Source organism: Lepisosteus oculatus, chromosome 6 (assembly GCF_040954835.1).
Source record: "Lepisosteus oculatus isolate fLepOcu1 chromosome 6, fLepOcu1.hap2, whole genome shotgun sequence".
Classification (NCBI taxonomy): Eukaryota; Metazoa; Chordata; class Actinopteri; order Semionotiformes; family Lepisosteidae; genus Lepisosteus; species Lepisosteus oculatus.
Window position 1 is genome coordinate 1,585,001 of NC_090701.1, and position 15,000 is coordinate 1,600,000.

At 42.3% G+C, this 15,000-nt stretch overlaps 1 protein-coding gene across 5 annotated transcripts in view; it reads right to left on the reverse strand.

The window, feature by feature from the left end:
- Positions 1-15,000, reverse strand: part of zfhx4 (zinc finger homeobox 4) — a 91,750-nt gene that overhangs the window by 43,169 nt on the left and 33,581 nt on the right. The window lies entirely within an intron of this gene.

Genomic DNA, 15,000 nt, shown 5'->3' on the forward strand with positions numbered 1-15,000 from the left:
AGTAAAACACAAACTTCACTGAAGATTAGAGTATGTGCATTCCTTTTACTACATGGCTTTAAAAGTGCTTTCACTTGCTACTTAGTGTATATCATTTTTTTATGTGCTGCATCTTGTTTTTTTCTTTAAAAAAAAAGCCAAAACAAAACTAAGCCTCCTCTATTGGGTAATCTTCACTGCACAGCAAGTGACGTGCGTTCTGACCTGCAGGAAAGCGCAGCCACGAAAAACCCTCAGGAAAATCGCAAACATGCAAAATATTCCTTTCCAGGCATGTGTCGTACAGAACACAAGACAGAAGAATAAGACAATGAGTAAAATTAACGAAACACACTGGGGAGTTTCCCTCATTCAGAACAAAAGGCTACAATCTGTGATTCCCGGACAAGTCCAGCAGAACGAGGAAAGGATTTCCATACCAGCATCACCCTTTCAAGCTGCAACTTGTCACCTGCGCAGAAACGCTCTTCTTAGCTGGGAACCTCCATCCCCGAAGCGCCACGCTGCTGTTTGACAAAAGCTCCAGTGTGCTCAAACGCACAACTTCTGGTGTCAGAAAACACATCCTTCGTTCCGCGGAAGACACTCCAGATCTTAAGTAGCACCCAGAAGTCAACAGAAAACAGGAAGGCAACTTAACTGCACCCCTACCAACACTTCTAATAAGGTTTGCGTAGGACTGCCGAGAAGGGAGGGGAGTGTATGTGCAACACACAAAAGCACTTTCTATAGGGAAGATGAAATTAAACTCCTGTTTTCTTATGCAAATGTTGCAACTGTTTACACCAATTAGCATGCAGCTGAATGCTTCTTTTCTCCCTTGCTTATTACCCCAAATAGGTCAATTGGGAGGAAAAGGTGGACATCCCCACAACACAAACAGGACTGCCCTTTTTCTTACAAACAAGACATACCTGGTAGGGCTTCCTAAGCTTGTTAATTCAAACAAGAGACTCAGACCGGAGGGAAAAAGAGCTTGGTTAAAGCACTCTGCCTTCTGTCTGAAATCAGAACTGTCCGGCTCTCCTCATTGTTCTGTGCAACTCTAATGTGTTAAGAACAGCAGGGCACTTGCATTCAGTCTGTCCCGTGAATTGTGAGCTTTAATTTGAACTACTTTTGCATTAAAATCGCTTGCGCCAACCCCTTCCACGCCAGCGTTGCAGCATCTCTCAGGCATTCACAGTGGAAGCTCTAACCCCCCAGGCAAGCCAAGCATATCAAGTGTGCCTACAGTACTCACAGGCTAATGAACAATGCACAAAAACAAAGGCATAAGCAAGGCCTCTATTATCTGATCTTCCGCAAAACACAAAAACTGCCTTCTCTGGGTGCGGAGGAAGTGCCAGAAAGCCTGCAGGTGTGAGCCAGTTAAAAGAAAAGGCTTTGGCTAAATAGATTCTTTGACTGTCAGGGATTAGAGTCATGGCACCAGTGGTAACACACATCTTTTCTTTTAACTTACAAAATTTTCTCACGAGTCTGCAAGAGTTCACTCCATCAGGGGCTTTCTGAAGCCATTGAAATGTCTTAAGTTTTAATTAAGTTGGAGTTGTCAGAAGAAAGCTTTTTTGGCACAGATTCAGGGTCATTAATTACTGCTATCTTTGTTTCTTTCAGAAGAAAGGACTCCACAGACATGTTAGGTTACTTATAGAGACAGCCTCCTTCCATCCTGCAGGCCTTAAACACATTCTAGGAAGGCTCAATTAAAAAAACGTGCCCATTACCTCCACCAAATCTGTTTACAAGCCCTGTGGGTAATCTGACATGAAAATATACACGCATATTTGAATATGTCTTATGTGTCCTGCTGATCTAAGTTAGCATTCTCAAGATCACCTGGCTGCCTTAAAACAGCACTGTTGGTACCTCATTTAATTGTTTTTACCCAATTATTGTAGAATGCGATCTCTTACTCTATAATTCTGCTCCGATTAAAAAAAATACACCTGCACCACGTTGACATCAGCAATTTATTTTCAATACTTATAAAGATAATAGAAATCACAAAAGGCACATCTCTATGTTTATTAAGATGGTCTGGGAAACAAGGAATTGGCTGTTTTTAATTAGCCACAGTAAATTGGCATTCAAATTTTAAGATACCTGCACCCTATGTGAAATGGACGGAACATTTAGGTCAATCAGTGATTTGACATTTTGTCCTAATAGGAATTAGCTGAAAAAGAATGGGGCGTGTTAACAATTTACAATTAAACTTATTTTGTGCTAGTCCATGTTATTAAATGTAAAAAAAGCTGATTAATTTAAACTCCAGTACTTTATTTTCAAAACAAAAATCCCATTTAATTTTGGAATTCTGAAATAAAAATGAAAGCAACTGTAACAAAACTGAATTAACAGTCTATCTTTCAATAACAGGTACTCAGTTATAGCAAATTTGTCAAAGATTGTACCATCAGTGTCACACAAATTATCTGTAATAGCATGAAAAACAATAAGTATAGTTAAGGTACAGAATGTTTGCTGAGCAGGCCTTTCTGTCAGTGTGCGCGTTGTAAATCCATGTGCACATCTTTTATACACCCTCAAATCCCAATATGGACACACCAGTGGCGAGGAATATCACAGGTCAGTCAAAATCACTACAGTCAAATCATTTACCCACTGAACAGAAACAAAACTACTTATACCTTTATAAAAATATTTCATCACAATCAGCAAATTCCTGGCAGTTTGTTTAAGACCTATATTAAAATGCTGTATTTTTCTTTCTCCTTTTATAGACGTTTTTGGCAAAAATACAAGCTGTTCAGAACCTCTGGCTCAGGGATTTCTGATTTATGAGGTTTAAACTTACCATTTTAGTTCTGCCAGGCTCAGTAAGTGGTTACATACAGACTGTAGGAATCTAAATGTTTGTGGCATCATGTAACTTATTATAACTTTTCCCTAGAGTTTTCAGTTAATTTCAGGTTTACTGCTGGCACTTAAAAAAACACATTTAATAAAGACATTGATTTTCTTGTGGGGTGGGGGACGACTCTTGTGATTTCCATACTGGTTATACCAAAATAGAATGTATCCTTTGGACTGACTTGGAAGAAAAGTAAATAAATCTTTGACTTTGTGATGAAATGGCCGCTCACAAGCTGGGTTCTACGTGCTGGAGAAAGTTTGACAAACAGATGCAGATTTAGACTGATTTGATCATTGATTTGATTTCTCAAAACTTCTACACATGAGATCCCATGGTTCCTCAGTTCCTGACCGTCCTGCCCTGCATGAACCGCTCCAACGCCCCTGTAGACGACGAACCCTTGAACGGTCTTTCTCCCATTTCAGGAATTCCAGTACTAAAACTACAAAAACAGGGATTTGACGACTGCTGCACTACGTCAGTCGTGAAAACGTTCAGGCACCGGGTTATCGCAACCAACGCCCTTGGGACATCGCCTCAATGAGACGCACCAGCCAGGGTCAAAGGCAAACGACGACGTGCATCAGCAGAAGCGTCAGCTGTGTCTGCTGGGGGCGCCGGGCCCGTCCACGACAGCACCATGGCCACCCTACTCCCCGACGGGTAATTGCACTGGATTAGCGTTTGGCTCTCAACCAGCGGTCTGGCCCCCAGGGCCCAATCATCTCAGTGAACGGGCTGTCCCGGGGCCCCTCTCAGCGCCGGCGTGCAGCACCTTGACTGCGGGGTGGGACCCTGGGCCCTGTCAGGCCCACTCACACAGGAGGCCGGGCCGGGATGGCGGTCTCAGACCACCACTGGGCACGGAGCACTCTAGCCCCGGGAAGGCCTCTGCTGGCGCCAGAGGTTGCGTAGACACGGAAAGAGCCTCTCTTTACGGCAATCTGGAAATGCCTGGAAATGCTTTTCCTCCCCTCCACCTACACCTTGACGTTTCGGAGCAAGCCTCGACTGGCTGCAGCGGAGACCGCGCTCTGAGCACGGTTAGAATTCTTCTTGACGCGAAGGATTGAAACGCCTGCTAGACATATACACCTCTCTGCTGCCACACTCCCGCAGTTTTGCTTTTTAAAAAGAGGTGACGTTTGGAGGAAGAGGGAAAAAAAGGGAGCTGCTTTTTGTACCCAGGACAAATTATGGCGTTCTATGTAAACATTAAGCCTTCCTGTCATTAACTAAAGAATCAGGCATATAATGAGCAAGTACCTAAAATAATCTGTGGCATAATTACTCTGGAACCACGTATCACCACAAAAATTTCTTAATAACATCTATGTGGTAAAATTAAACCGTATCTATATCCATCAACATTTTTCGTTAATACTTACTATTTGTAAGCCTTTAGAGCTATATCACGGTTTCCGGTGTAACAAAGGGGGCCTCTGGTACAAAAAAAAAACAACAAAAGCTTGTTTTGTTCCTTAAAAGTATTTTAAACACATACCAGCATTACTTGGAAGCCGGCCAGGTATAAAATTCCATCAATACTGACACCCTACAAACACATGTTACCAGTAACCACTATTGAGCCTGGAGAAATACATGTAATACTAGATCATTGGCAGGGCTGCAGCTGGCACTCCCAACACAGTCCTTGCTGGAAAGGTATGCCGGTGCCTTCTGTCTAGAGGAGCTTCACAAGGCAGCGCTCCGGAAAACTGGGAGCGCTGGACGGCACACGCAACCAGCCCTGTGATCTCTCCCCGCTTTCTAACAGATTCCATAGGAATGTTTCAAAGAGCTCTAAATTGCTTCTCCTATTTACTTTTTTAATTCGAGACGTCACTTGTAATTAGGGCTTAGGGGTTCAGGCAACACAGAACCCAACTGGCTGGCTGGCTGGCTGGCTGGCTGGCTGGGTCATGCAATAATCATCCTGGCGAATGGAAGCCAAACAAAATATATGAATTAGTACAATGTGTCTTTCAGCCGTGTGGTTCGCTCTTCAAGGACCAGCGGCAGAGACTCTCATTTGCATGGCACACCCAGGATCTGTCCTCCATGAATATCCCAGCACGGCCGTGATGTTAAATGCTGTCCCAAACCCGTCGTTTAAAGCAATCGCCCCACAGTCAGCATCTGAGCAAAGTTTCTGGTCTGCCTCACTAGCACTTCAGTGCCACTACACTCCAGCACAACAGAAGCGACACACCGAGGTTTATACACTGAAGAGAACGAGGGTTAAAGCTCTTCTTCATCGGTATCCTTCCCCCCCCCACATGAGTGCACAGAAATAAAAAAACAGAACTACGTCCTCCACCTGCGATCATTTTACAAAGCAAAGCTCCACTGCCAATCTGTGGTACAGATTGAGAAATTCAACATTGAACCGAGGACGTATTACACACAAAAAAATGAGCTTCCAGACCAGAAAAACAAGATGTATATTCATGCTCTTGACGAATGCCCTACTAAAATACAAGCTGGAGGAGAAACCAAAACGTTACTCCATTTTTTAACTTTATTAAATAAAGTGTTGCAGCTCTACCCGTCTCCATGATATTGTGTTTGATGTCAGTGTCACTCCATTGAAAGCCAACATATCAGTGACTAACTGCTCCACCAGTGTGATTCCTTAGAAAGCTTCGGTCTGTGCTATAAGCAAGTCTGACTGTGAGAAATGTCTTTTAACGACCTAACCTAAATTGATCTGTGGTGCAATACTCCATTGATTCCTGTTAACATGAATTCTACTCACTCACTTAAAAACTAAACACAGTTTAGACAAATTCTTCGGATTATTTACATAAAATATGTCAACTGCAGATTATGCGGGCTCTGTTTTGCATTTGTGCATGCTGTATACACACATGCATAAATACCCCACAAATCCTGTCCGCAGCAATAAAAAAATGAGTCTTCAAAACTAAAAAAAAACAAACTTTTTGTTCAGTTCTGCAGCACATCAAGAGGCGGAGCTGGGGGGCGGCAGCCCCTGGAAGCGTGGTTTAACCAGAGGTGCTCGGGCTGTGGGGCTCCTTCAGCTGCGAGCCGGAGGCCAGCTCTGCCAGGCCAGGCCAGCCGGAGGTGAGCAGACACCTTCCCCACCGCCGCCGCTGTCTCACAACCCCACCTCATAAACACCCTCGGTCTTGTGTTTCCCCACGAAAGTGCCCCTCAGTGGTTTTTTATGCACACGTATGCAAACTCACACTTTACAGGGGCATTTAAATTTTCAGATAAGCCCGAACATTAAACATTTATCCAGTGAGACACAGGGATAAACAATTTAATAGTATCTCAGTTTTTGGGGACTCTAAATAAATAAGACCAAGATGAGTTTCTGTCTTCTTTGCACTGAATTACAGAGATTAAAATATGTAAACACAATATGAATGTATTCGATTTGCATATTGTATTTCGCTCTTATAGTAGATATGGAAGATTAAGAGGCAGTACTTAATCCTCACTCCCCTAATCCCTAAAATTACAAAGACAGACATAAGTGCATGTCTGTTTAAATTCTCTTAAAAGAAAGCAAATTCCGGATGAATAGGGAGGCATATTTATATTATGGTGATTTAAAATCTGTCGCCTGAACACTTCTTTTCCCATTAAATTTACTGACCTGAATTTTACACTAAAAGCTTTCTTGTCTTCAGATAGATCTGAAAAAGTCCAGAGACTCTAAATTTACACACACGCATCTTCAGACTTTTTTTCTTCACAGCACAGTAAAATTGTGTAATTCCCACTTTTCCAACAAGTTTAGTTTACATCCATATTTAGCCCCTTTTCCAAATTCACTGTTGGTGAAAACAGTCATCTACTCATTCAAAAATTAGAAAAGATAACTACAAAAATAATGCATTTCCTTACCTCATTCAGTTAAATACCCTTGCAGATTCAAAGTAAAAAGTTAGTTTGGGCTTCATATGCCATAACATCTACAGAAAACTGTGTGTGATTTACAATACCACAAAAATTTAAAGCTCTCCACTTTAAGCATTTGATGCCCATGTCTCAGTGCCTTTTACAGTCTCTGTTATCCTATGTTACAAAGTAAGATTAATTAAGAATTTGTTGTTCCAAGAGTTCTCACATGGATGTTTCAGGTAATAAACTCACTTCCATACAGAAGTTCAGTCACACAGAAACAAGTAAAAACATTTGACTTGAAAAGTAAACACCAACCTGGCTGCCAATAATTTAAACCTTTTTCTCTGCTTTTACTAACTAAGCAAGAGAGCTCTTAAAAAATGAGCACCATACCAAAAGCTACAGAGGACACTTCAAGAGACAATGATTTCAACAGTCAGGGGATTGTCCATCAGCAGATTTCCATCACCATCTAGGGTGAAACCTTTATGAATGCCAGTCTGTCACTAATTTAATAAAAATAAAAACAGCTAACAAGATGTGAGAGCAGTTTTCAATTAAACATACTTGATAACCCACAGATAAGCATTCCACATCAAGGCAATTGTACACTATATTTAAAAAATATATATTTAATTGCATTTTGCAGTGAAAGAAAAATGAACAAGAACAGTCTCGAGTTACAGATAATTTTCCTGCAGAAAGAATTGTTGTGGTCTAATCAACTGCTGCTGCGATATTTTCAGTAATTGAAAAAAAAAAAACATTAGTTAATTCTTAGCCAGAATAACAACAAGATAAAATTATAATACATCTTTATAAGGAATGTCTGTGTGGGAAGTTCTTTAAAGAACAACAAATTATAAATTATAAGCCATCTATCTTTCACTCTTCCCTCTCATTCTCAATACCAGAGCACAGTATCTGCTGAATCCCTATTCAAAATGGCAGACTGACTTATCTGTGGACCTGCCTCTCCTTAACATTTCTCCCCTCTGACAGATGTTTCCAATACGAAGGAGAAGACAAGTATGTTTTATAAATATGTTCTAGACATTAAAGGCTAACATTTATAATTATAAGGTACATGTCTGTTTAAAACTCCACTGCTACTATGACGAAGTGCCCCAGATCCCTCAATCAGGACACAACTGCTTCAGAAACCTATATTAATAAAAACATGACTTGATGTACTTTATTAAATGCTTCTTCGTGGCAAAAAAATGTTGTGTCTGCACCCTGCATTGTGTGGCTGGGTGGTTTTAAATGAGCCTGCATAAGCACTTTTGACATCTAGGGTTCAACTATAATGTGAGGGTTGTATGGGAGTGAGCTACAGGTAGTGCTTAGCTTCTGCCAGGAACTCTGCAGACTTTAAATGAGTCCAGCGGTCAGCATGAGCGACACTATTAGCACAGCCTTTCAGACTCCGGAGGTCTGTGCCACTGACTGCCTGGTGCTCTGGGCCTCCCTGCACTGGCAAAGCCACTGAAAGGACAGGGGGATCACCACCTGCCTTCTAATCTGATAAGCACTGAACGAGTAAAAGCTCACACCGGCTTGTTTTCTGAATCACTGCCTTCCAATACTTTGCTTTCATCTCCCTCCTCTCCCTCTCACTTTTTACCCCTGACTTGCAGGAACACAGAGGCAGCTCACTGATTTGCATCTTATTAAGAAAAGAGGTGGTGGTGGCGGGGGGATAGGGATGAATGGGAGACGGAAAAAAGAAATTCAAACCAGGACACCAAACTTTCGAGGAGGATCCCATTTTAAACAGAAAGGTCTTTCTCTCCCGTGGCTCCCTGAAGTCAAGAAGGAAAGCCGTTTCCTTATTTTGTGCTTTGCGCATTAGGGCTGGAAGTTAAAATTAGCACACACCCCATCGAGACAATCTTGCTTTCAGATCTGTTTTGCTAAATCCTTCACATGGTTAAAAAAAGTATTCATTCAAGCGGAAGTTAAAACCTCCTATTTTCAGACCACCACAATGTAAGTTGATACAACCAATATCTCGAAAGCTCAAGGCCATTGTTTATGCAGTCCTTGTCCATTATAGGAACTACATTGTTTTTCAGAGAAAAGGGGTGGCTGGCCTGCATTCCAGGGTCCACTCCACATACCAACGGCCACTTTGAAGATTACCGAAATGTTTCTCCTTTGCAATAGAAAAGAACTAAGAGAAAATGACGTTCTGCAGATTTACAACTGCCGATTTAAGAAAATATTCATTTGAATTATATATATGTATGTGAGACTTGGGTCACAAAGAGCAAATTGTTAAATGGAGCACTAAAAAAATGAGGCCAAATGCTGCCAAAGAAAACCAAACAACACACCAAAAATACGTCAGCACTGTGAAAATTAATCGAAGAAGGTCTTTGCCTCTTGCTTAATATTTGCAACAATTTAAAACCACGCTAATTCAACTATCCAATTTATTTAAATGTGCTGAAATTCACTTACGAAATCTGAAGCAAGTAAGAAGGAGTTCTATCAGGTCTGTTTCATAGCATTAAGGATTACTACTAGCTGTCTAATCCTACTGCACCTAAGGGAGGCAAATCGCATTGTCTTTGAAATCCTGGCCAGGAAAGAACAAGAGGTTAAATGAGTGCCTTGCTCTGTAATCGAATATCACACACTACTTATCTATTCAATGAGAACCTAACGTTCAAAATGCACGTGCACATTTCTGCCTTCCTTGACTTCACTTCAAAATACTATGTATTGATTATTGTCAACAGCTTACGCAACTGCAAAAATATAGCACTTATGCTGGCGCTGAATGACAACTGTTTTATGACTTTATTATGTGAAACTTTAAATCAATATTATATTGATTCTGATGCAAATTCAAGAATCAATCTGGGGGCAGGGGGGGCGCATTTCTTGTTTCTTTTAAATATTTCCATAGTTTTGCACTTGGCGACTATATTAAACCAATAATATGGTTTTGAATGTTGTAAATTCAGACGGATTGAGCTTTAAAAAAAAAAATTATTTAACTTCTATATCGTCACACGAACTTCAAAATACAAGTTGCAAAAAGCCCAAACCATTGAGCTCTCCTGAGTTATGGTTCACAGAAATTGAAATGCAGCTTTCCTTCTACACCACAATTAGTCGAAATAGCGTTTCAGGCAAGATGATCGTTCACGAGAGAGGCCGAAGCAAAGCTAAAACTTACACAAATGGAGATTAAGGAGCTGTTTAAGAGTTTTTTCTTTCATATAATATATTTATGAGGTTTTGGCTTGTGCTGACTCTTCAGAAACACGTTGATCTTATCACTGTCTGTGAGTCATCCTTTGTTAAGCTGGTTTAAACTCCCATGAGACGGGGGCGAGGGGTGGGGGGTGGGGTGTGGGGGGAGGAGGAGATAATGGTAAAGAAACGACAGCAGCTCCTGCCACTCTTTGTCCCCAGCGGATCTGGGCTCCGCTCCTGGCGCCCCTCTCGTACCTGTCACCCTCAATAGGCCTCACAGTCCCCGCACACAGACAAATGGCCTGACCTGGCCAGCCCGCCTGACCCCGGGGCCCAGGAAGAAGACCACAGCTGGTCATTAATAACGGCGCGCTGCCGAGCGTTATCTTCCAGCACACCGAAGGAGAAGGAGAAAAACGGCGGCGGGGGGCTTGTGGAAGAAGGGGTGCAGTTACACAAACAACACGCATCACAACATCCGTCAGCGCAGGGTCCCAGACCTGAGCTCCTGCCCTCCAGTGCTGAAATGACCATCTGGTTATGACCACAAAAAGGATCAGGGAAGTTCTATTAATATCTATGAGGATTAATGAAAGAAGCCCAGGCTAAACTCTTTCCTTTGTGTCCTCACACTCATCTGTCTTTATGCTTTAATTATTTTTTTTTCTTCACTTGCGGACCTCTGAAAGATTTCCATTGTAATCCTTCTGCAGGTGAAAGCTGAGACGATTTGAATAATCTGCCCATTCATTGTGCAGGGAGGAGAGGGAAAACAACCAGGATGAAATGCATTTATTCATGGAGAGACCGTCTTAATGTTGCCGGTGCTCTGTTTGTTTGCTGGCTTACAGTACATGGCACGACAGCAGCCAATACATTCCTCCTCAGTTCGGCCTGTCTGTCCCCTTTCTTCAGGCAAGATCCCTGCTTCTACGCTGAAGTACTTCTTTGTTTTTTGCTTTACAGAATAACCTAACACTGGCCAACATGTCAACACCTTGTGTCCACCCAAACAGGAAGTAACCATTTTAAAAAACGGTTTCAGAGAGAGTGTGTGTGTATAGGGACCAAAGGAGTGAGGGAACATTAGAAACAGGATTTTTTTATCCTTTTCGCGGGCAGTACAATGACTTTTTATGCAAATCCATTCTCCTCAATCTCTTGTCCATTTTACGATCGCGTTGGGCGAAATGACAGTCCCATAATTAGAACTGCATATATCTGGGGTATTTGATTTTCAAATGAGAGGGCCGGGCTGACCTGCTGTAATGAGTGTGGTATAACCAGCGAGTTAATAACGTGCCACTCACTGTATCACCATCTTGTGAGTGAGAGGCAAAAATAAAAACCGAGGAGGAGTGGGGGTGGGGGTGAGGAAGGGGTACCCTGAGCTCTGGTCAATTCCAGATTCTAGGACTCCCCCTTCTTCCGTCTCTAGCAGTGGTGCTGCTATCCACACCACGGATAATGAGGCAGCCTATCTCCGAGTCCCAGGGGAAGGGCCCGGAGCCGAAGTCATGGAGGAGAAGTCTCTCCAGCACGTCTCTCCGCGCTCCCTGATAAAAATGAGCGTTATAGGCGCCGCGGCCCTGGTGGGTTTGAAGGGGAAAAATAAATAAACATGCAATCAGAACGGGGGCTCCAGACAGGCCATTGTGCTTGACGGATGACGGGCTGCGTGGAAGAAGGGGAGGCTGGGTAATTGGGCTGCTCGTCGCTCCTGACGGGTTTGCAGCACGGCCATCCCCGCGCCGAAACACCGCTCACAGCGGCGGCCTTCTCGCCATTCTGCACAGGCTGGCTGGGCCACAATGCCCACCTACGTTCTCCGTCTTAAATGACCCCCAGGAGCTCTGTGCAATCTACTCTTTAAAGGCCCTAAAATCTGTCTTTTTCCTGCTTCGAAACTGTCCCCGGTTCGGGCACTGTGACGTAGCTCCACGGCCAATCACGCTTTCCTCCTTTGCGTCCACAGCTTTCTCTCTCTCTGTTCCACTGCGTGAGAAGCACACGGCCTGGATTACCCACGTTCCACGCAAATGAAACACACGCTGCTGGCTTTCCTTCTGCTAGAAATGCCATTATGAACTAAGAAAAATGAAGGTAAAGCTGCACTGTTAATGTAATTCAGACTTATTTAATATCTGGAAAGGCAAAGAAGTCAAATCCCTTCAGTAAAAATTCTTAGGTACAAAGCAGTAATAAAACACTGAATGTGCCTTTGTTTGTTTCTTCGATCATTTTTAAGTCATAAAGATATTCTGTATTCCAGGGCCATATGGAAGGGTCATCAGCACTGACTGCTCTTGTGTGCGCTTTGCCAGCTCCCCAGTCCCACATGCCTTTCACCTTAAAACATAAAAGAAGAGGTGTTTTTCTGGTCAAATAAAGAAATAGCAATAATAATTTCACTAGCACATGTCCGTGGGTAAAATAGTCCTTTTTCTGCCAAACACATTAAAGCACCATCTGTAAAACAGATTTTCGTTAGAACAGGGAAGACGGGGCAGCCCAGCGATGGTGGCTGTACTCTCGCCCTCTCACCTTCCCACCGCCCGAGCGCGGAGCAGCTCCTGCACCCCGCCTGATCAGGCCCCGCGCTGCACGCCCTGCTCTCCAGCGGGGAGCGGGATGAAATCAATAAAACACACGCAAAGAATGGAATCCTTCTAATCCTAAATTTATTCGCGGCGGCCACCTGCTGTTTTGCATTAGAATCGGCAAAGGAAAATCGCAGGTTAAAAAGGTACTGCAACTTGGGTGCCATTTAAAATGCAAAATCGCCTCACAGTTATTCTCATTAGTGTGTAAGCAGACTACATTCTGAAACAGGAACAAAACATAAAAACAATATAAGCATCTAAACACGCATTTTAAATTGCTACAGTAATGGGGTGCTACATTGATCTTTTAATGCTGTTTTATTGGGAACAAAGCAAATTAATTTCAAATCTGCCATCAGTGTGACTGGAAGCACACAGGCATCAAAAACAGGTGCATAAAAAATTGTGCTCTAGATAAGGCCATACACACACAATAGTAGTGTGCAAATGTTTTACAGCATACTACTGAAAAACAGAAATTGGTTACTAATAGTTAAAAGCACACGTGCATTAAACTATACCAACTCTATCACCACTGCCGCTGAAGCACTACCTTCCTGGGAGTTCAGCGTTCTGCCCAGTCGGTTTTGCGGATAAAATACCTTCAACAGGCTAAAACACTGCGCTTAATGCAAATCCACACTTCCAGCCTGTGCTTCGTGGAGATGACCAATATGAAATAGGTCCCATGCAATTTATCGTTTGTGGAAGTGCTGTTTTCGCCCACAGTCTTAAATGAATTTCATGCGTGATGTATTTACATAAGTAAAATCAGATTTTTATACATGTTTTTTTTGTTAGGTTTCTAGGATTTTCAGTTACATTGGTTTGATTTCATAGGGTGTTTTAGGAAGACTGCGCACTACTAGACTTAGAGAGAGAGCACGAGACACATAAATTGATAGATACAAAACCATGCACACAGCAAACTACCTGAGGCTATTAAGAACACACTTTTCTAGGCCTTTCTCACCTTCTAATCTTCAATCTGCTCTTCTTCTTACATGATGTGAAATGCTCTTTGTTGCCATGGAACCTTTTTTCATTTGTGTAGAGAATGACCAAAGCCCCTCGTTTTAAACTGCTAAGGATTTCTAAACCTTCCCATGGTTTTCATTCTCTAATGCAAGGCCTCAAAATTCCACATGCAATTCTTTCAGGACTTCATTTAGCTCATGCTGACTCTGCTTTGCACAGGATCTGCTCCTTGTTGTTCAGTTAGTAACGGCCACATTACTTACACTGCCTGAATGCATGAATAATATGGGACTGCTGAAGGGTTTTTGTTAAAACCCCCTCAAAGAAGTAGCATGTTTAACTGAAATTTGGGAGGAAAGGACTGCAGTGTTTTTATTGCCTTCTACAACCAGTTTCAGGCATTCATTTTTATGTAAAAAAAGGCTTGTTCATGTTTTCATGTCCAATCTTACTGTCCACAGCGAATTGCTACATTTAAGATTTTTAAAAATACTCAGCCCAGTGTGTCAGATGAAAGTGACTAATGCTGTATAATATTTTCTTGTTATATTTAGTTTATAATGAAAAGGGCCATTAATGAGTTTGAGACGTCAATCTGCAATAGCAGCACAATTTTATTCAATTTTTTATGCTCAAACACTCCATTCTGTTAACCCAATATTAAAAAAGGCTTTTTACCCTGTGATTAGGCCCAGACAACTGATATTCTTTGTTAATTTGCTATTTGCTGTGGTGACCTCCATTTACTTACTACCTGCTTACAGCCCCCACGAGCCTAGAGTATGAAACACTGCCCAAAAGGACAATCCAGACATATGTACCCACACTTCTAAAACAGGGGGCTCCAGGCTCCAGAGTAAAAGTGCTCTAAACACTCAGACTAGCGCTGCCCTCCCCACACACCCCAGTGCCCCACCAGTCGCCCCAGCTGTGTGCATTGGGCTGACGCCTGCTGTCACTCAGTGGGTGACAACACAGATTAAAGGCAGTGAAGATTCTGAAAACAACAATTATATCTTCACCCGTGTCGCTGGAGTTTATCGATATTTTTGCAAGAATTCAATTAACTTTGATTTCCGAAGGCATCATGTAAACAGCCTGACTGGCAGATTATACACTCCCAGATTACACAGATCTCCCTACGCTTTACTAGCAAGAGAGCAAAAAATCTAAAAAACTGTAAAAAATTATTGTTCAAACACAAATCTCCAAAAATAAAAGTTTGCATAAAACAAAACCCCAGTGCGCTCTTTTAAAAGAAATCAATACGCAGCCATCACCACTGCCAGCTGATCGCAGGAGATTCAGCCTGTTGTTTTAAACTACATGAATACATGGTGCTACAAGCTCTTTTTTTATTGGAAACCCATTAGATTTCACCTCCCTGGCTCTCTGACCCGCAAGACTCTCAAAGCAGTCAGACTTGCTGGGAGCGAGAAGTAAGAA